Raw genomic sequence first — 22,957 nt, 5'->3', positions numbered from 1 at the left:
ATCACAACCAAAAATGGTAAATAAGTCCAATTCGTATCAATGTATATTTAAACTGTAAAAGACAATGAACCTCATTTCATAACTTCAGAGAAATCACCTTAGCATGCTGAAAATTAGTGTAGTTGTAAGATGCCAGCATTTTGATCTTTGTTCACCAGTAGGATCAGGTTCACGTGTCTTGTAGATAAATTTAATTAAAGAGTTTGATATGGTGTGATTATCTGATGTACATTCTAAAGACTAGATGAAGTATAGCACTAAAATTACTTGATAAGCAGACAACAAAATTAAGAGAAAAGTAAGGAATTAAATAACAACATTTTAAATCTTTTTTCAACATCATATAAGTTTAGTCTTTCAACAGGGAAAGTTAGGGACAGGTTGGAAGGTCATTTAATTAAGAGACCTCAGGCACACTCAACGATAGCTCCTAATTTAAATTTGAAAAACCTGCCACAATCACAGACACAATCTGAAATTATCCCTTACTGTTTCTTATGGATGACAATGATTAAACAATATCATGATATATCAATTAATTCCTGCCATAGATAGAACATTGTAAGAATGCTGCAATGAAGTACAAGATAGTGCATACAGCCATAAATAGGTGACACAATTTCATAACTATACAATAAAAAAGGACAGAGATTAGAGTTCTATTGTATTATAAGTTGTTGGTATTAAAATCGCAGATGTGGACTGACAATTACCTCTGAACAGTTTATTGGCCGATTTCTTCTCTATGTACTCACATTTAGAAAAGAGTTTATAGGAATGTAATAATTACTCCTCATTCAATTCTGCAAGTAGCATTTTTGGATATGTTTTAATTAATTGTTCTATTTCACATTCAAAGTTATCCTAGCTACAATATAATAAAAGCTATAATCTTTAAGGGTTACCAATTCAATATCATAAAATGTATTTATGAGAATAACAAATCCATACTCTCATGTTTTTGCTAAATCCCATTCTCAATTAAAATAAAGTACCTAAAATAATAAATTATACATGAAGCATTAACATGTTATAAAACCCAAATTTGTAAATGCTATGTCCAATTTTCTGCGTATCTCACAGGTGGCTGGAATAGGAGAGTCAGTGACAAGGTGAAAAGTAGGACAGAGATGACATGAAAATGTCAATGAAATGAAAATCACTGAAGCTCTAACAGTGTTTTTGGCCCATATTAACACTAGTCCTGGCTGTTTAAACTTAGGTTACAATTGTTCCAATCACAGTGTAGGAAGATACTCTGGCAAAATGATATAGCTAAGAGTGTTCAGAATCCTTCAGCTGATACTATAACCACGATATGAGTGATGCCACAATAGGTTGTAAATCCAAGACAAGTCAGCTTCAATGCAGGGAATTCCCACTGCTAATCAGGAGTTCTGGGTAACAGTGCTTTAAATAATGGATGTAGTCAAAATAAATTTGGATACACTGATTACTTTAGCTTTCAGTGTAAGGAATTTTATTAGAAAATGTTCTTTTTAAGCATTGGAAAAAAAAAAATCTTTAAAGTGTAAATAAGCCTTGAGGAGTTATTGCAACTAATGACACAGCCTGAAAAGAACTGAAGAAGCAAAATTCCATGTCTAAAGATTAGATTGATTGTCACTATGGTATAGAATTTTATAGCCTCTCTGGAACAAAGGAAATATCACCTTTTAATGTGAAGTCATAATTTAATTTTCTTAGCTGATGTAAACTATTTTGCTGACTTTTAATGAACCCAGGAAAATGCCTAATGTGTCTATAACCTGAGCTGTAAAAATGGGTTGCAGGATTGGATATAAATTATATGGGATTAGTTTTTCCTTTCGTTTTATGTGAAGTATTTTAGATAAATAACAAGTATAGTTGATTAAGAAAAAGGAGAAGAGTAAGTTTTATTTTTTTACCAGACTACATAAAAACGGCTTGTCTGTTGACAATGGGGATATAGAGTACTGCTGATTAAAAATATGTTTCTGGACATGGTCACTGGAGACATTGGACTGAAATAGCTTGAGACCCATGGACTATATCATCTCCCTTGGTCAACGTAGTCTGCTTATTGCCACACATACTTATATTAACATATGCATAAGTCATAATAACAGTAGCCCTCAAATTATTCTAATATAGACTTTAATTTACTATTAAACACTTTAATTATTGTTGGTCCATTCATATTTTAAAAGGTTTGAATGTATATATAACAAAGATGTAGTTTTAAGATTTTTCTGCCTCTTATTTAGAAAGTAATTTGATATTCTCATCAGATACTTTCTGTTAATACTAACTACTTTAATAAATTATTTAGTTTTTGAATTTCACTTTGTAAAAATAGGTACTATCATCAAAAAGGGGAGCTGTTACTATGTGTTCCGTGATCTTTGTCAAGGTTTGTTATGCAAGTAATCCACAGTAAGTTAGTTTCCCTTGCCACACAAATTTGAAAAAGGCCAAATGTACAGTAAAAAATGACCACAGTCCTATAGGAAATCATTCGTAACAGGAAAAGCCCCCATACTGGCATCTCTGACTTTTTTCTTAAGTTTTTGAAAAAGAAAACTATATTTATATGGTTGAAAGGAAAAAAGGTACAGTTATCACAGGATACATTAATACAACTGGTATTGTATGAACTTGATGTAAGGGCACTTGGTATTTTATATAGAGAAAAAAGTACATACACTGTTAAATTTTAGTTTTATATTACCTCTCATAAGTTATAGTCACAAATAATTCATTTTTGGTGTTCTAGTGTAAACTTGATAGACACAAGCATTTAAATGTACTAAATTAAATATTTTAAATGTATTTTCATTGCAATGATGGCTGCAATAATTTTCCTTTCTTTTTAAAAATTATGTTGCCTCAGTTTAGTGGGTACCAGAGGGTAGGGGAGAGAGGGGTTATAGAAGAGGAAAAAGGGGGTCAGATATGTGGTGATGGAAGGAGAACTGACTCTGAGTGGTGAACACACAATGTGATATGTACATAGATGACATATTATATAAACATACACTTGAAGCCTATATAGTTTTAATAACCAATGTCACCCCAATAAAATTAATAATAATAAAAAGAAATTCTGTTGCCTCAACTAGCTATCACCACACTTCGGAGTAGCTAAATAACATGCATCATGGACCCACTGATAAGGGCCTCGTTTCCTTGAAATCCTAGTTGCAAAACAGAGTTTGACCACACTAAACAGGAGCAACTGTTTCTCATTTAGTTCAACTTCAACAAATTCTTTCCTAAAGCCACTAGGAAAAACAAAAATACAATTTAATCAGCTTTGAATGTATAATAGTTTTCGGAAATGAACTTCGTACATTTTTAAATTAGTTTTATACGCACAACTGCAAGCTATTGCTTTGATTACTCAAGTTGCCGAGTGCTGCTGACTGTGGATGGGCACCTTGTTTACTGATATAGAGCAGTATCTTCCCACTGGGTAACGTAAATGAATCATTACCTGTGGGTCATTAATGCCTGAATAGGTGCAATGATTTCTTTACAGGCATGCAAAGCAAAGTAGATCAAATCAACAAATGCAGGGGCAAGTCCAGCGTAACCACCCTGTAGAGAATAGGGACAACTATTGGGAAAATACCATGGAAAACATAAAATACTTTAGAAAAACTTAGGATTAAACACACACACACATACACACACACACACACTAAATTCACCCAGTTCCCAACATGTGTCCCAAACTGTAATTAAATCACATCTACTCCTCATCCCACCATTCTTGCCCTAAGGGGACAGGGACATTATTTCAAGTTATATATGGTAATCCAGACCTCATTAAGAGGGCATTGGTAAATGCTTTAGTGAAAGTAGAAACTGGAGTTTTTATTTTTTGTATTACTTACTAAAGGACTTGAAGTTTAGAATAATGTGCTCACTTTCGTTCTGTGGTCTAGTAGTGTGAAAAATATGAAATGATATTCATTGTATCTATATATCCATAAAACAAATTGTGATGCTTCTATCTCACTCTTATATTTTTCATCGAATGATCATATCCATGCAAAGAACCCTAAACACGAAATCCCAATATTGAATGAAACCAAGAACTTCATGCAAAAAAACAGAACAAAACCTGCGTTAATTCCCTGTAGTCATCTACAGCACCTCTCTACAGTGACAAACAAGGAGTGAATAAAAGTTAATTAAGAGATTTACCTCTCAACAAATAATGTTCTCTAAGAAAAATAAGAGAAATGTTGCTCCAAATAAATTTACAAGTTTAAACTAGTAACCTTGAAGCTTTTGCTCGTATTGTTTTTATTATATTGCCTTTGTTCATAATGTTGTTTTGATTTTTTTTTAAATCAAGAGACCCTTTATTGTCTACATTAAACCTAATTACACAATTATTTCTATTCCTACCTCACTCAAATTTAAAATCCCTGAGGACTAACTATTCTGAATGTCTTTCATGGCCCTACACAAGGTGTGATCACAAAATACAGTGAATGTTTAAATTAAATTTATTGCAGTAACAGGCACATTGCCATTAATCCTCCTTAAAATATACCCCCTAACTTTGAACACACTTATCCCATCATTCTTGCCACTTCCTGAAGCAGTTCTGGAAGCCCTCTTTCATGAGTGTCTTTAATTGCACTGTCCTGGCTGCCTAGATGTCCAGAATCGATAAAAGTGTTTACCTTTCACAGTCATTTTGAGTTTGGGGAACAGCTAGAAGTTGCACGGTGCCAGATCCAGTGAATAAGGTGGATGAGGACACACCGTAATGTTTTCATTTGACAGAATTTGCCGTATACCAGAAGCGATGTGTGACACGATGTGTTGTCATGATGGAAGATGAAACTGTTTCCCCATTTCATGTTAATGAGTTGTTCCTGATCCGTGATTTACGGCACACTTTAAAACACACCTCCTGTCAACCGTAGCTCACACCCGACTAACTGCACTGAACAAGTTGAAACTTGTCACACACTGTTATTAAGGTTCGTCGCACCACTTCCCTTATTGAAGATCCCTGATTTTCTGGATGACACTTGGCAGCAGCATTCACCGTATTTTGTGATCACAGCAGACAGGCTACATATCACACATCACTCCTGGTATTTGGCAATTTCTGTCAAATAAAAACATAACAGTGTGTCCTCATCTACTTTATTCACTGGATCTGGCACCTTGCGACTTCTGGCTCTTCTCCAAAATCAAAATGACCATGAAAGGTAAATGTTTTGAATCGATTCAGGACATCAAGACAGAAACGACAGCTCAACTAAAGACATTCACGAAAAGAGGACTTCCAGAACTGCTTCAGAAAGTGGCAAGAATGATGGGATAAGTGTGCTTGAAGTGAGGGGGTGTATTTTGAGTGGGATTAATGGCAATGTGTCTTTTACTGTAATAATTTTTTTTATTTACTGTATTGTTTAATCACACCTCATATGCTGTTATGAACTAAATTGTGTCAATTTTCATATTTGTTTCCTAAATTGGCTTGCCTAATAGCTTGTAGTATTAGTTGCACTTTCCAATTTACGCTACCACAATCCTTATTCCACCTTCTAAAAGAAAAGCAAATCCCTTATCCATTCCAGGCTGTTAATATGTAGCACTGGGTAAGGTGTAAAAAACTTGAGATCATCAAAGAGACAATTGCAAATATTGATGCTGCTGCTATTGTGAACATTAATTGCAGGATAACAAAACTTATTACAATTTAAGAGGGTTCCAATTCTTAGATTTCAACAAAATTAATTAAAACTTTATTGACAGATGGTAAATCATGAAAACTATGTTTAGGACATTTTGCTATGCTATTTTGACTGTGACACTTAATATTATAAAAATAATTGAGTGATATCACTGTAACAAAATTCTGACCAGTTTTACCTAACTTGAAATGTGAAAAACAGTCCTTAAAACTTTCATCAAAAAACAGTAAGAATAAAATTAATGGGAAAGACGGAATCACTCTACCAAAATAATATACAGATATGTGCTGCATAACATATCAGTCAACAATGGGCTGCATTTACAACTGTGGTCCCATAAGATTATAGTGGAGCTGAAAAAAAATTCCTGTTGCCTACTGATGTCAAAACGATTGTAATGTCATAGAGCAACATATTATGCTGTGTTTGTAGTGATGCAAGTGTAAACAAACAACATGCTACTGGTAATAAAAACTATATTATACACACTTATGTACAATACAGGAGACTTACTAATGATAATAAACGATTGATGTCACTGGTTTATGCATTTATTATACAACAATTTGTATTGTTATTTTAGAGCATACTTTCTCTACTTATAAAAGTTTGTTGTAAAACAGTGTTACTGCTGCAGCAGCCTTATACATCTGTGTTGCTGCATCACCTGAATGCATCATTTTCTTTTGTGGTTGATTTAATCCCATGTTGTTTTGTTCATCCTGGCCCCTAAGCATACAAAATCCACTGCTAATGTTTCCAGGAAGAGGCCGCATTGAGTGACTGACCTGGAAACAAAATTAAAAATGATTAAGGAAAATCAGTAATGGTCATTGCTCTCCAGTCAAGCGTGTCCCATTCCACCATAGCTACAATCTTGAAGAACAAAAACAAAGTGACAGAAGCTGTTAAAAGGATCTGCTTCATTGACGGCAATGAGACTAACTAAAATTCCGGACAGAACTGTATAAGACATGGAGAAACTTCTAATGACATGGACTGAAGACCAGACATTGAAGTGTATCCCTCTCAGCACCATCACAATCACAGCCAAAGCAAAAATGTGTTCATGTTGTTGAAAGAAAAGGCTGGACCTGACTGTGATGTTGAATTTACTGCTAGTTCTAGGCGATTTAAGTGATTCCAGAATCGTTATCCATTACCTCATGTGAAAGTGAATAGTGACTCCGTGAGAGCTGATGTGAAGGCAGCTGGATAATTTTTGAAAACTCTGGATAAGCGGATTGTGGAAGAAAATTATTTGCCAGAGTAAATGTTCAAAATGGATGAAATCTCCATATTCTGGAAACAGATGCCTGGAAGGACTTTCATGTGTAAGGAGGCCAAGTCAATGCCAGGTCTCAGGGCTTTTAAGAACAGGATGACAGTATTGCTTGGGTGCAGTGCTGCAAGCTGCACATTGCACCTTTGTGACCTGGCAGAGTGAGAACCCCACGGCCTTCACACACATGAATAAGCACACACTGGGAGTGTCCTACAGGAGCAGGAAGGAGTCATGGTGGCCCAGCTCCTCTCCCAGATGCCTCCTGATTGCTATGCCAGTGAAATGGAGCAGTATCATTTGGAGACTAACATACCTTTCAAGATTTTGCTTATTGTTGCTAATGTTCCTGACAACCCCCTTTTATTGGTAATTTTCATCAAACTGTAGTATAATAAATGCATATCGTAATGGTGTTTCTCCCTCCAACACCACCTCCTTACTCCAACCAATAGACCAATGAGTCGTAGCAGCTCCTAAGGCCTCCTGCCTGAGGACCTTTGCCCAGGCTGCTGCTACAACTGAGGAGACACTGATGCTGTTCTGGAAGGATTCCCCCTAGGACTGCATCAAGGACCTTGATGGAGCTCGGGGTGATGTCACCAAGGAGTGTATGGATGGCATCTGGAAGAAGACACTCAAGAGGTTCTCCCATGGTTTCAAAGGATTTGCCAAGGATGAGGAGGTTGCAAAACTCACCAAGGCTGTGTCTGAGGTGCTGAACGACTTGGACCTGGATGTGGGTGAGGATGTCACTGAGGAGCTCCTAGAGGGGTTTCCAAGGAACTGACTAAGGAAGACTTATCGGAACTGGAACAGGAGCGCATCGCTGGAGAAGAGGCAAGAGAAAGGGAAACTGCAGGAGAAGAGAAAAAAGAAGAAGAACCCCTGAGACAATTTACAGTGAAGAGTTTTGCAGAAGCTTTACAGACCTCAACAAGCTCCTTAAAAAGACTGAAAACATGCACCCCAACACCGAAAGGTATTCATTAATAGAGAGGAATATTCATGTTGCATTATCTGCTTGCAAGCATATTTATGATGAAAAAAAGAAATACAAAAACCAAGCAAACCACTATTAACATGTTTCTGAAAAGGATGATACCTCCTCAAAAATAGCCTCAGGCAGGTCATTCAGGGGGTGTTCCAGAAGAGGCCTGGTCGTCACAGGAGATGACAGCTTTGCACATATGACTGCCCCTGAAGACCTTCCCAGTAGGACAAGAGGTGACTGTGGAGACAGTGATACTGATGACCCTGACCCTGAGTAGACCTGGGCTACTGTGTATGTTCGTGTTTTAGTTTCTAACAAAAGAGTTTAAAAAATTAAATAACAATAATTTAAATAGAAAAAAGCTTATAGAATGAGGATATAAAGGACTTCTTTTTTCCACAGTGTACAATGTGCTTATGTTTTAAGCTAATTGTTTTGTATTACAAGAGTCGAAAACTAAAAAAAAAAAAGTATATAAATCGTTACAGTAAGCTAAGGTTAATTCATTGAAGAAAAATATGTTTTTATAAATTTAGCGTAGCTTAAGTGCACAGTGTTTATAAAGTCTGCAGTGTGTACAGTCACATCCGCGGCCTTCACATTCACTCACCCTCACTCACTGACTCAGCCAGAGCAGCGTCCAGTCTGCAAGCTCCACTCATGGTAAGCGCCCTAGTCAGATGGACTACTTTTTTAATATCTTTTATACCATATTTTCACTGAACCTTTTCTATGTTCAGATATGTTAAGATACGCAAATATTAACATTATGTTACAATTGCCTACATTATGGAGCACAGGTACATGATGTCCGGTCTCGTAGCTGGGCAGCAACAGGCTGTGTCATGTAGCCTCGATGTGCAGAGCGCTACACTGTCCAGGTGTGGGTAAGTGCTCTCCATGATGTTCCCATGTCAAAACTGCCTAATGACGCATTTCTCAGACTGTACTGCTGTTATTAAGGGACGCATGACTGTATATCCACAAATGATATGTAGCCTATTAAAAAGGGGCAAAGGGGATGCATTTCAAACACAATGCTAATTGGTTCAAATTTAAAAATTATCTATTAGGTTCCCATTTTCAGCAATGCTGTAGTAGGGGGTTCAAACTAATCTCCCATTTGACAACTAAACAAGCTGGACAACGTTTAAAGTATTTTCTTCAAGACTCTGTTTGAAGGCTCTGTGGGCAACCAAAGCTGTGAGGACTTAGGAAAACAAGGGTCAGGAGGTAGGAGAGAAAAGCCCATAAAGGTAAACTTAACTTTTGGGGTGACTTTCAACTAATAGAGACATGGTATCTATTGCCATAGTGAAAGGAAAGCTGTGCAAGAAACTAAGCTAAGCAGAGCTTTTAATAGACTTTCTGGATTGAGGGGACAAAATTTAGATTCCAGGGACTGACAAGGAAAAGGTTCAGTATTAACTGTGCTCTCTCGACTCTCACCTCCTCTTGAACTCTTAGTTCTCTTTTTAATTTCTTAATACAGTGCTGGCAACATAAAAGACAGCAGCAAGATAGGGCAAGACAGGATACCTTATGCTGAGGAGAAGTGAGAAAGGTAAATGCATGGGTAAATCTAATTAATATGGACTGTATAAAGAAATAATATAAAGAGAATTAAAATAAAGATTTAAAATATAAGCCAACAATACTAAAAAAGAAACACTTGCTAATATTGACCACATGTTAACTCACAAAGGAGAACTCAACAAATATCAAGCTTACCATTTATTTAAAAAATGTACTTCACACTTTTTAAAATAAGGACACTAATTTTCAAATACTTTGTATTAAATCTTAATTTTGTTTAGATATAAAATCTTGTCATTACAGTCAGTTAACAAATAGTGATAGCTGGGAAATAAAAAATAAATAAAGAATGTTATTTATCTTTATTCTTAATAAACACATTTTACTGTTATTAATGTTAAATATGAAATAAAAGTTTCTCTGACAATCTTTTCTTTATACTTTATTTATAAACAAACATGTAGCTAGAGAAATTAATTAGGATATTATAAATCTGTATCAAAGTAAAAATATGAAAATTATCCTTAAAATATTTTAGGTGGCAATCACTAATTTGAAATATCAATTACCAGGTTTGTATCTTATTTTAAGACAAACCACACACATAAAAAATAAATAAATAACAATAAAAATAAAAAGCATTCTCTATTATAGTTAGTTTTGTATATATTTAGAAGATGTGATACACATTTGGGGAGGAATAGCATTGAAATCCAATGAGTATTAGCTTGTCCAAATTAGAAGTTGGACTTGTTTCCTATTAAAGACCTAGGGGAAACCAGATAGCAGAATGCCAAAAAGAAGTCGGGTCAAACTTCAAAAGAAGGATTTATGAAATCTGACAATAGTGTTTACAAAGAGTCTCAGGGTACTTTATTATTAAAATCTTAATTTTTAAAATGTAATTAAACATATTTACATGTAACATTAAAGAGGAAATGCAAGAACTTAAGGTGAAGACCATTTGATTGATATTAGTGGATAAATGGAGATGTAACTAACGCAATGAGAGAGTTGCTTTGGGAAGAATAATGCACATTGTTTAAGTGTGACCTCGTAATAAAGATAAAGCCTACTTCTCTCACATCTCTTAGGGATGTACTATTATTCTTGACCATCAGAAATATGTGTTTGAAAACTTGTGCTAATTGACCCTGGAGCAGTCTGTCAATTTTGATCGCCCTCCCCCCCCCCCACACACACACACACACATCCAGATCAGTATTAAAGCCTTTGGTCTTTTTAGTACTCTATTAATTAGATTCCCGTGATCACTCCTTGTGCCTCTCACACCTCCCCGTGCCTTCAGAGAGAGACTGTTCTGCCTTGAACTGAACTATGGGGAGTCCTTATTCATACAGATAGCAATATTTGAGATAATTTTTATAATGCAGTGAGAACCAACTCTGTCACACATTCGTAAGTAATCTTACGTGCATTAAGAATATTCTCAGGGCAGACCTGTGAAATAGTGGCCACAATCTCCATTTATATAAAGCCTGGAAGTTGTAGCAAGGAGGTCAATTGCTCAATATATAGCTATTGTGAACAGTGGCATTAGAACATTTCTTATCCATCCCCACAACTCATGTACCTAATACCCCCATGTAACTGCATAGGAAGCATATCCTCAACAATATGACCTCATCTCTGTGGCTGCAGCAACTGAATATATTGTGTGTGTGTGTGTGTGTGTGTGTGTGTGTGTGTGTGTGTTTGTATTTGGAAGGAGGTTGAGGTAGTTAAAATGGATTCCTTTTATTTTCTCTGTAAATTGAGAGGCACACTAATTTGCAAAGAATAAGAACAACGTGGTCGGGCCAAATTTTTGCAAAGAGTAAATATTTTGAAATAGTACAGAGAATGAAAGAGTTAGCCAAATTATAGAAATCTCATGGAATTCCTGAGCAGTTTACTTGGCCCTGTTCATACAAGAAGGCTAACTTTATAGTTGTCTGGTTGGGTGATGATCTTTAGTAATCCTGGCAACCCAGACATAAGTGTGGACAAAGTGAACCTAGGGAATCCTCTAGAATGTAGATTTTAGCTACATAGGAATGATGAATGGACTAATGGGTACAAGGATTTAACATTGAGGAAATATTAAATGAACTTATAAACAATTTAATATAAGCATAATTCAATACAACATTGCTATAGGACCTGAAAAATTAGATCTCATTCCCTCTGGGGGGGGGGGGGAAATATGTGTTCACTTTTTGCCTGAAATGAGTGAGGAATTCAAGAGCAATGAGTGACACGAACCATGAAAATGTATTCAGACTTCCTTTGCTCCCTAGCAAATGCACTGTCATATAATACCAAGGTGTTATCCCCACTAGTTCCAGCACTTTCCATAAAGATGGGATTATCCAAGTTATCAACTTGTCCAGACACTATAGTTGGTTTGAATCTATCAACTATGTGTTCACATGGCAGCTCTCTTCTTGAGCCTTTCAGCTAATTCTGTACAGAATATTAGACCTGGAGGCAGGAGCAGGCCAAGTGTTATAGTTTATAGTTTCCCTCAGTGTATAAAATGTGGCTTCATGTTGATATTCTGTCAAAAGTTTGTGTGTGTGTGAGTGTGTGTGTGTGTGTGTGTGTGTGAGGTTTTCTTTTTTTTTTTCTCATTTCCTTAGAACACTAAGGTGTATGTTCCCTATAGTTTACAGCAACATGAAAAATGGGGAAGCACAATTTGCAAGAGGAAGAGCATAGGTACTTAGATGTTTCCCACAGATCTTCTCAGCAAAGAAACTCACATATTTTGGTTAACATTGTTTAAAAACAATGGACAATAATCAGTCAGTTAACCTCATTTGAATGAGAGAGAAAAATCATTACGTGTTTATGTCAAGTGATATTAAGCCATGTGTGACAATTTACGAATGTCCCATAACAGAACTGAGGACTAAAAGTGTGTGTTAAGCAGGGAAAGCACACAGAGGTTAATGGACTGGATATCCCCAAGGACGTTACAGACAGGTGATGCTGGGTTTTGTTCAGGAAATAGCCTATTGAGATCTGAGAGCGTCTGATGTCAGAACTGGAGCACTTTCAACTGAGTACAATTTAGAAGATGTGAATGTGGGAGTTGATGGCAGATGTTTGAAAATGAAATTCAGACAAGAAGGAGGCCAAAGGGCTGAGAGGCCAGGATTTAAACGGGTCATCCATTTCTTGAACCTATCTAGATTCATAGCAGTTCTGAAGATTAAAAAGTAACTAAGACAGTATCTCCATTGAGTAATTGAATGAATGAATGGATAATAGCCATATTCTGAAACTTCAACTGGAATGATAGCTGCAGCATAAGTAACAAATCACAAGTATTATTAAGTAACAAGTATTATTAATTATCTGAATTATTCTAATAGCCTAAGTGGACTATGGTCAGCCTTTTAGCTCTTTGCAACCTAAGTATTCCCCAAGCTGTCATCAGTTATTTTTGTTATGTGCTTTCTTGCAAGATGACTTCCTGTTTTCAAAAAATAAAACACAATACCCTCCACAATCTAGTTTCAATTTAATTTTCCATTATTACAGTCTGACTTTCCTATCCATTAAACATCCATTACTTGTTCTTTATTCTCAGTGGACCGCGTAATGTCTTATGTATTTGACAGCATCTGCTTTTCGTCCGCCCAGCATTTCTGGCACATTCGTGTACATGCATCCATCCATTCATTCAAAAATATATAATGACTGTCTATGACATTCAAGTGCTCAACAACAAAGATCAATTGGATAACAAGACAGATATTTCCAAGAAATAAGTAAATAAACACATGAACAGAACAATCACAACTTATGATAAGCCAAGCCAAAAAAAAAAAAAGGAACTATGTCATATACTATTTCTTCCTCCTTTTCCCCCTTTTGGAAGTAGTAACCTAGAGGCCTAATTTTACTAGAATTTCAGGAAAAAAACTTCTCACAGGAGGCAAATTGGCTGCAATATGAAGTTAAGTGTATTTAAAGTGTGAAAATCGGAGTTCCAAAATGCCAAAGAAACCCTGAAGAAGAAAAAGGATCTGAAAAGTATCTGATGACCAGACTGTCAACAGATGAGTTCAGGAGCGAGGCTGGGTTAAGACAACGTCGTTGGATTTTATTAACCCTGACATGAGAAGTATGTGAGGTGATTTAACAAGTGACATGATCTGATTTACCCTTTTGCTTACGCTCCCTGGGAAGTGCAGATTGAACTGACAGGTGAGGCAGATGTAAGGCCAGCAATAGCAACGGAACGGGGACATGGTCACTGCAGACAGAACGGGCACATGGTCTGAGGCATGCATCCACAGTGCTTGCTGCTGGCTTATACATAGGGGCTTAGGAAAGGAAAGAATCAAAACATATACTTCCAGACTTGAGCAGCTGAATAACAAGTGGTCCCATTTAGTGAGAAAGTAAAACTGATGAAGGGGAATCTGTTGGAGCCATAAGAAATCTAAGGCTCAGCTGTACACCTGTTAAATTTGAGCTGCATGTGAGATATCCAAGATGTTTCATGTAAGCAATTGGGCATTTGTGTCTGGAGCTTAGAGAGAACAGTGAATATAGATATGGAGAGAGATAGAGCTAAAGACAGAAACAGATATCTATATATACATATATGCATATATCTTCATATAAATGCATAAGTGTGTATGTGTGTATATACGCTATACACCTGTATATAGATATGTGTGTATATATGTATGCATATACATATATGGATATGTATATATGTGTACTTATTATGTACTTTGCGAGCACCTCATAATCTAGATGCCATTTATGTCCATGGCAATGAATGAGAGTAACTATCATGGTTTTAAATCTCCTCCAATATTTCCACTTTCATGCCATTGCCCATTGTAGCATTTTTATAGTGCTGATAGTTTACCTCACATGTAATTTGTTGTACACGTTTGTTACTTCACATGATAACAAACTTCTTTGGAAAAAGTTTGATGTGTTAATCTTTTCTCTGTCTTCTATATTGTTTAAATTGTGTATGCATGCATTTCCTATACTACACATGATTGAATTAAGTTTCCTAAAATGTGCAGTCTTGAACACTTCTGTTCAATAATGGATGCTTTTTCTGCTACATTTGTTGAACATTGCTTTCTTTATATTAATTTATCCAGTGCAGCCACAAATGTGAGCAATCTGGAAGCACAGTCTATTTTTTTCTCCCCAATAGTAAGATTTTTGGTGAAAGCCTAACACATTTGTCATCTTTGCTACTTTAAAAATACCACTGTTACATTCATTGTTTTAGAGTTGGGAATGAGGGAATAGGAAGTTTAACTACATTGTGCAAATCAAAGAACCCTAGATAGATTTATTGGCCTGGGTTATGGGTGGCTAACACATAGGGTGGGGTAAAATAAACAAGATTTTTTTTTTTTTTTTGGAGTAAGTAGATTAGCTACAACAACAACAAAAGGCTATAAGTGGTTTCTCTATAAGTAGTTCTGCACGTTTTCATCTCTTACCTTAAAAGTCTCTCCTTAGTAACGAAAAGAAAAAAAAAATGCCCTATGTCCTTTCTGGATCCCCCCCCCATATCCCACTTCCTTGCCACCCTCTTTAATCATTTGATTAATTTCCCCTATTTTAGGGATTCTTATACCTGTTTATTCTTTTGGCAGGCTGTTTTTAATATAAAATGATAAAATGATAGTCTCTTTTTATATATCTTGAAGAAAATATAAACAATACATAAAGGTTGCTTTCAAGTTTGTACTTATGTGACATGTAGAATTTGATCATGCTTTGGCACGTAATTAAATCCTTTTCTTTAACTAAATGACATAAAACATCACTGACTAGGTAAATGTTCACGAGAAAAAACAAAAACAAAAACAAAAAAACACAGAAACAGAGGTTCAACAACTTTAGGACCAGTAAGTTATATAACAAATTGTGCTCGTGCAACTACTTACCTAAAACAACCTGTTAGAAATTAAATGTTTAAGATAGATGATAACTAATTTAAAATAACCCTTCCCATTTTAAATAAGAAACACTGAAGTGAAAGCTTATATAAATATCTTTATCCTGACACCAAGCACAAGAGCTATTTAACCATTTGTGGACGTCCTATTTTGCTAATCAAGGCATAACGTATTCCCTGTACTTTTCTATAAATGGAATAAGGAGCACCAAAAGCTTGTGCAGAAAAACAACAGATGTGGGCGGCTTTCTTTTCTGGTTAATATCACCTGTGGATGTGTCACACAATGTGTATTGAAAGGATCTAAAAAGGAAGTGGTTATTGAAACAGGAAATGAAACCAGTGTTAACTAAGACATGAGCTTGCTCTATTGCTCATTAGAAAAACACAAGAGAAAAAGGGAAAATACCAGAAAAGATGGCATCGTGGGCTTAAGTTGGTCAGTCTGGAAAATAGAATTATTCATAGTTGATAAACTCTGATAAAATAAAGACTCCAGTGACAGGAAAATATCCGTTGTAGTCCCAGAATTAGTAGGCTAAATTTTCTACACAGAGATAAGCTTTGCAGTATTTACTTTTCAAAACTTTTTCACCTTCCAAAAGTGACAGTAATAATGCATAAATGAATGGATGTGTGTGTGCACGCACGTGTGTGTGACATTTTCCCTTAATTCACAGAGATAAAATACTATTCTATTGAATTGCTGAATATGATAACAGCTAACTGGCATCTATGAAAAACCACAGTGATTCTAAATTTTAATATTTTTTATAAAATGATTCATATTTGTGATAGCCATTCCAGTGACAGGTTTTTAGTACAGTTAAACTATAAGAAAAAATAAATTATTGAAATGACCTGAAAAATGCAACTGATCAAATGAATATAAAACCTCATATTAGTTTTATTTTTTCTCTTCTTATTTTTTCATGAAACGTTGTCTTTAATCTGCAGACATTTCATGCTTCAAATATTATAACAAGATTATTTCATAGTGAATAATATTGCTGGGAATAATAGCTTCAACTATGAAAAAGATACATGCGGTTTACTATGGTGTTTCAGAATATTTGGGAAAATATTCTGCCTTTATATATGCATCTATTTTGAATTACGGCGTGAGTTAGAAATCGAGATTTGATCTCTTATTTCCACCTGAACTACTTTAATCAGATGCCATACTTCAAAAATGAACCTAAGAAGCGTCCTTCAGGAGTCTGTCACCTCTCAGAGGTCATCTTCTACAGTTTGCTGATATACCCAGAGCGATGTTTCTCTTTCACTGGTAATTTGCATTTGGCACTATATCAGGCATTGATTTGCACTTCTGTTCCCAATACAGCAGTAACACTTGGAATCTCTAAGTTGTGGTTAATATTTCATTTGGGAGTTCTTATATTCTTTTGTTGCCATTAAAATCTATTTTTCAGAGGACTAGAGTTAATTTTTCAGAGTAATTCTAAGATCATTAATGCTTTAATCTGGGAGGGGAATTAACTGTGATAGTTAATTTAGCTAATGAAATAGGAAGGGGTTACCCAATCTTTTGAATAATAAAACTTCATCATTATAGATCACAGAAAGCTTCAAAAACTGTTTTTACATTAAAGAATTGTAGGAAGTTACAGAATAAAGAAATAAAGATGAGATTTTGAAAATTTATTTTTCCTTTTAAGAGTTTTCTTTACTTATAAGAATTAACGAGACGCCATCAAAATGGCGGCGTGAGGTGAGCCTCTGTAACGCTCCCCTGGAATTTACAACTAATCGAACAACAATAACTCCACAAAGGTCTCCCTGCACAGCAGACAGGCAAGACGAAGAGGCCCACTACTGAATTCACCTAAAGGTGGGCAAATCATGCGAGCGGGTAAGGAAGGAAGGGGAAGTGAGGAGACGGAGCCCTGTGGACACAGGACTCAGACCTAGCTCAGTGCCCCTAGCTCGCTGCATCCCGGAACTACCGCAGCTGCGGGAGAGGGAAGTACTCAGACTGCCAGGGCTCTGCTTATGTCCCACAGGGCTGAGGGGGCAGCATATAACACAGCTGAACCCAACGCTCACGGCCGAGACCTCGGGGAAAAGACTGAGGGAAGAAGGCTGAAAATGGTGGTTTAAGACCTCACTGCCGAGCAGAGAATGGAAGCCTTAGGCCCTGAGATTAGCCGCCTCCTCCCTCCCCTCCCAGAGCTCGACCCGCCCCCAACTGCCCACTGCTAGAAGCAGAACAGTAGCAGTGTCAGATCAAAAGAACAGAATATTTGCTGTTCTGAGAACGGTGGACCACAGACACAGACTTGCAGCCCAACTAGTTCTGGCAAAGGGGAGGGAGCTGTGGAAGCAGGACTGGCTGTGGTGGTGTCACTGCCATTGCTCTGGGCCACCTCTCACAACTCACGCAGCTCCTGGCCACACCTATCTGGGCAGATGCCTGCAGGAGTAAACAGAACTGCTGAAACATATGGGCTCTAAATCTGGTGCAGGAAGAGCTTTGGAACTTCAAAAACTCCCCACATACCCACACGGACTCTGCGCTCTGTGACCCAGGTAAACTATTAACAGAGGAGAAGCCTGTCTCCCAGGGAATCCCCCCATTGTGTGAGAAGCTGGAATAGTGCAGAGAAAACATAGCACTACCGTGTGAGAGAGAGAAAAAAACGCTGCAGTCAGAGAGAAAATAAAACTTTCTACCAACAAGTACAGGAAAACAAAAGAAAGACCTCCTCCTACCAACCTGTTGCAGAAGCAACTCCTGTAGATGTCTAGGAAGAGAAATAATAAATCAGTAATTGCCATGAATAACCAAGGCAGCAAGATAGCTCAGAAACACAGTAAAATCTCCAGAAAAGGAACTTAAAGAAATGGAAATATGTGACTTAAATGACAGAGAATTCAAGATTGCAGTTCTGAAAAAATTCAACGAGATGCAAGAAAACACAGAAAGGCAGTTTAAGGAACTCAGAAATACAATCAAAGAACAGCATGAGCATTGTACGAAAGAGATTGAAATTTTAAAAAAGAACCAAACAGAATTTCTGGAGATTAAGAACTCAATAGAAGAAATTAAGAATGAAATAACCAGCTTAGGTAGTAGAGTTGACCAGATGGAGGAAAGAATCAGTGACATCGAAGATAGAAACCTGGAAATTACACAGATGGAAGAAGAAAGAGACTTGAGACTTAAAAGAAATGAAAGAACTCTACAAGAACTTTCTGACTCCATCAGAAAGAGCAATATAAGAATAATGGGCATACCAGAAGGAGAAGAAAGAGAGAAGGGAACAGAGAATATATTCAAACAAATTGTTGATGAGAACTTCCCAAACTTGTGGACAGAACTGGATCCTCGAATCCAAGAAGCAAATAGAACACCTAATTACCTCAATCCCAACAGGCCTTCTCCAAGGCACATTGTATTGAAGCTGTCTAAAGTCAACGACAAAGAAAGAATCCTCAAGGCAGCCAGGGAAAAGAAGACGGTACCCTACAAAGGAAAGCCCATTAGATTATCATCAGATTTTTCAGCAGAAACTCTACAAGCCAGGAGGGAGTGGAACCAAATATTCAAACTATTGAAAGAGAGAAATTATGAGCCAAGAATAATATATCCAGCAAAGATATCCTTTAGATATGAAGGAGGAATAAAGACCTTTCCAGACATACAGAAGCTGAGGGAATTTTCTAATACACGACCTGCACTACAAGAAATACTAAAGGAGGCTATTCGACCACCATCAACAGGGACAATTTGTGGCAAGCAAAACATAAAAAGGGGGAGAGTAAAGGCCTGAACCGGAATATGGGAATGGAGAAAGTAAGCGTGCTGAAGAAAATGGAATACTCTAAATATCAAACTTTCTTCTACATAAACTTAAGGGTAACCACTCAAAAAACATCAGAACTGAAATATATACTGTAATAAAAGAAGAAACAGAGGGGAAAATCATAGAATACCACCACACAGAAATAATAGACAACAAGAAAATGCAAAGAAACAATGGAGACACAGCCTTACCAGAAAACTAAAGATAGAATGACAGGAAATCCTCACATATCAATAATCACCCTAAATGTAAATGGACTGAACTCACCAATAAAAAGGCACAGAGTAGCAGATTGGATCAAAAACTAAACCCAACCATATGCTGTCTCCAAGAGACACATCTCAGCTACAAGGACAAGCATAGACTCAAAGTGAAAGGGTGGAAATTGACACTCCAAGCAAATGGTACCCAGAGAAAATCAGGTGTAGCCATAATGATATCAGATGAAACAGACTTCAGGGTGAAAAAGATAACAAGAGACAAAGATGGACATTTCATAATGGTAAAGAGGACTATACAACAAGAAGACATAACAGTCATCAATATTTATGCCCCCAATCAGGGAGCACCGAAATATACCAAGAAACTACTAACAAACTAAAGGGAGAAATTGACCAAAACACAATTATACTAGGGGACTTAAATACATCATTGACAGTTATGGATAGAGCATCCAAACAGAAAATAAATAACAAAATAGCAGCCCTACATGACACATTAGATGAAATGGACATAATTGACATTGTAGAGCACTTCATCCTAAAACATCAGACTATACATTCTTTTCTAGTGTACATGGAACATTCTCAAGGATAGACCATATATTGGGACATAAAATCAGCCTCAGCAAATTTAAGAAGATTGAAATCATACCAAGCATATTCTCTGATCACAAGGCTTTGAAATTGGATATCAACTGCAAAAAGAAAGCAGGAAAAAACACAAATACATGGAGATTAAACAACATACTTTTAAAGAACGACTGGGACAAAGAAGAAATTAGAGGAGAGATCAAAAGATACATAGAAACAAATGACAATGAAAATACATCCTACCAAAATTTTTGGGATGCAGCGAAAGCAGTTTTAAGAGGGAAATTTATATCATTACAGGCCTATCTCAAGAAACAAGAAAAATCCCAAATAAATAACCTCATGTTACACCTTAAAGAACTAGAAAAAGAAGAACAAGTGAAACCCAAGGTCAGCAGAAGAAAGGAAATAACAAAAATCAGAGCAGAACTAAATGAAACAGAGAACAAAAAGACAATAGAAAAATTAATGTGACAAAGAGCTGGTTCTTTGAAAAGATTAGCAAAATTGACAAACCCTTGGCTAGACTCACTAAGATAAAAAGAAAGAAGACACTAATTAACAAAATCAGAAGTGAAAAAGGGGAAGTTATCACGGACACCACACAAATACAGAAGATCATCCAAGAATACTTTGAGGCAGTATATGCCACCAAATTCAATCACCTAGAAGTAATGGACAAGTTCTTAGAAACATATAGCCTTCCAAGGCTGAAAAATGAAGAACTGGAAAATCTAAACAGACTGATCACAAGTAACGAAATTGAATCAATCATCCAAAACCTTCCCAAAAGCAAAAGTCCGGGACCAGATGGCTTCACTAGTGAATTCTACCAAACCTTCAAAGAGGATCTAATACCAATCCTGCTCAAACTCTTCCAAAAAATTGAAGAAGAGACAGTACTCCCTAACTCATTTTATAAGGCCAACATTACTCTGATACCAAAACCTGGTAAGGACAACACAAAAAAAGAAAACTACAGACCAATATCTCTGATGAATACAGATGCAAAAATCCTAAACAAAATCCTAGCAAATCAAATACAACAATGCATTAAAAAGATTATTCATCACGACCAAGTGGGGTTCATCGCTGGGGCACAAGGTTGGTTCAACATCCGCAAATCCATCAATGTGATACATCACATAAACAAAATAAAGGACAGAAATCATATGATTACATCAATTGATGCAGAAAAAGCATTTGACAAGATACAACATCCATTTATGATTAAAACACTTAATAAAATAGGTATAGAAGGAAAATACCTTAACACAATAAAGGCCACATATGACAAGCCCTCGGCTAATCTCATAATTAATGGTGCAAAACTGAAGTCCTTTGCTCTACGTTCAGGAACAAGAAAGGGCTGTCCCCTATCACCTCTGCTTTTCAACATAGTGTTTGAAGTCCTTGCGAGAGCAATCAGGCAAGAGAAAGAAATAAAAGGCATCCAAATTGGGAATGAAGAAGTTAAATTATCACTCTTTGCAGATGACATGATGCTATATATAGAAAACCCTAAAGACTCCACCAAAAAGCTATTAGAAACAATCAACGAATACAGTAAAGTTGCTGGCTACAAAATCAACGTACAAAAGTCCATTGCATTCCTATATACTAACAATGAAATCTCAGAAAAAGAAATACAAAAAGCAATTCCTTTTGCAATTGCAGCAAAAAGAATAAAATACCTAGGAATAAACTTAACCAAGGATGTGAAGGACCTATGTGTTGAAAACTATAAGACATTTTTGAAAGAAATTGAAGAAGACACAAAGAAATGGAAAGACATTCCGTGCTCATGGATTGGAAGAATCAACGTAGTTAAAATGGCCATATTACCCAAAGCAATATACAGATTTAATGCAATCCCTATCAAAATCCTAATGGCATTTTTTAAGAAATAGAACAAAAAATCATCAGATTTGTTTGGAACCACAAAAGACCCCGAATAGCCAAAGCAATCTTAAGAAAAAAGAACAATACTGGAGGTATCACACTCCCTGACTTTAGCTTGTACTACAGGGCTACAATAATCAAAACAGCATGGTATTGGCAGAAAAATAGACACATAGACTAATGAAATAGAATTGAGAACCCAGAAATAAAACCACATAAATATGGACAGATAATTTTTGACAAAGACGCTAAAAACATACAATAGAGGAAAGACAGCCTCTTCAATAAATGGTGCTGGGAGAATTGGATAGCCACGTGCAAAAGAAGGAAACTGGACTGCTATCTGTCACCATGTACCAAAATTAATTCAAAATGGATCAAAGACTTAAGCATAAGACCTGACACAATAAACTGCATAGAAGAAAACATAGGTACTAAACTTATGGACCTTGGGTTCAAAGAGCATTTTATGAATTTGACTCCAAAGGCAATGGAAGTAAAAGCTAAAATAAACGAATGGGACTATATGAAACTTAAAAGCTTCTGCACAGCAAAAGAAACCATCGACAAAATAAAGAGGCAACCAACTGAATGGGAGAAGATTTTTGCAAACAGTGCCTCTGATAAGCGGCTAATATCCAAAATATACAAGGAACTCATGCAACTCAACAACAAAAAACAAACAACCCAATTGAAAAATGGGCAGAGGACCTGAAGAGACATTTCTCCAAAGAGGACATACAAATGGCAAATAGACATATGAAAAAATGCTCAACATCACTAATCATCAGAGAAATGCAAATAAAAACCACAATGAGATATCACCTCACCCCAGTCAGAATGGCTATCATCAACAAGACAAATAGTAACAAGTGTTGGAGAGGCTGTGGACAAAAAGGAACCCTCATACACTGTTGGTGGGAATGCAGATTGGTGTAGCCGT

The 22,957-nt window shown here is 36.3% G+C and overlaps 1 pseudogene; it reads right to left on the bottom strand.

Annotated features, from left to right (window-relative positions):
• Nucleotides 1-3,100: 3,100 nt before the first annotated feature.
• The window catches only part of LOC109436535 (alpha-enolase), a 79,558-nt pseudogene continuing 59,701 nt past the window's right edge, over nt 3,101-22,957 (bottom strand).

The sequence above is a fragment of the Rhinolophus sinicus genome, linkage group LG07 (assembly GCF_036562045.2).
Source record: "Rhinolophus sinicus isolate RSC01 linkage group LG07, ASM3656204v1, whole genome shotgun sequence".
NCBI lineage: Eukaryota > Metazoa > Chordata > Mammalia > Chiroptera > Rhinolophidae > Rhinolophus > Rhinolophus sinicus.
Note: the sequence above shows the minus strand (reverse complement) of the source record. Positions and strands in the feature narration are given on the sequence as shown.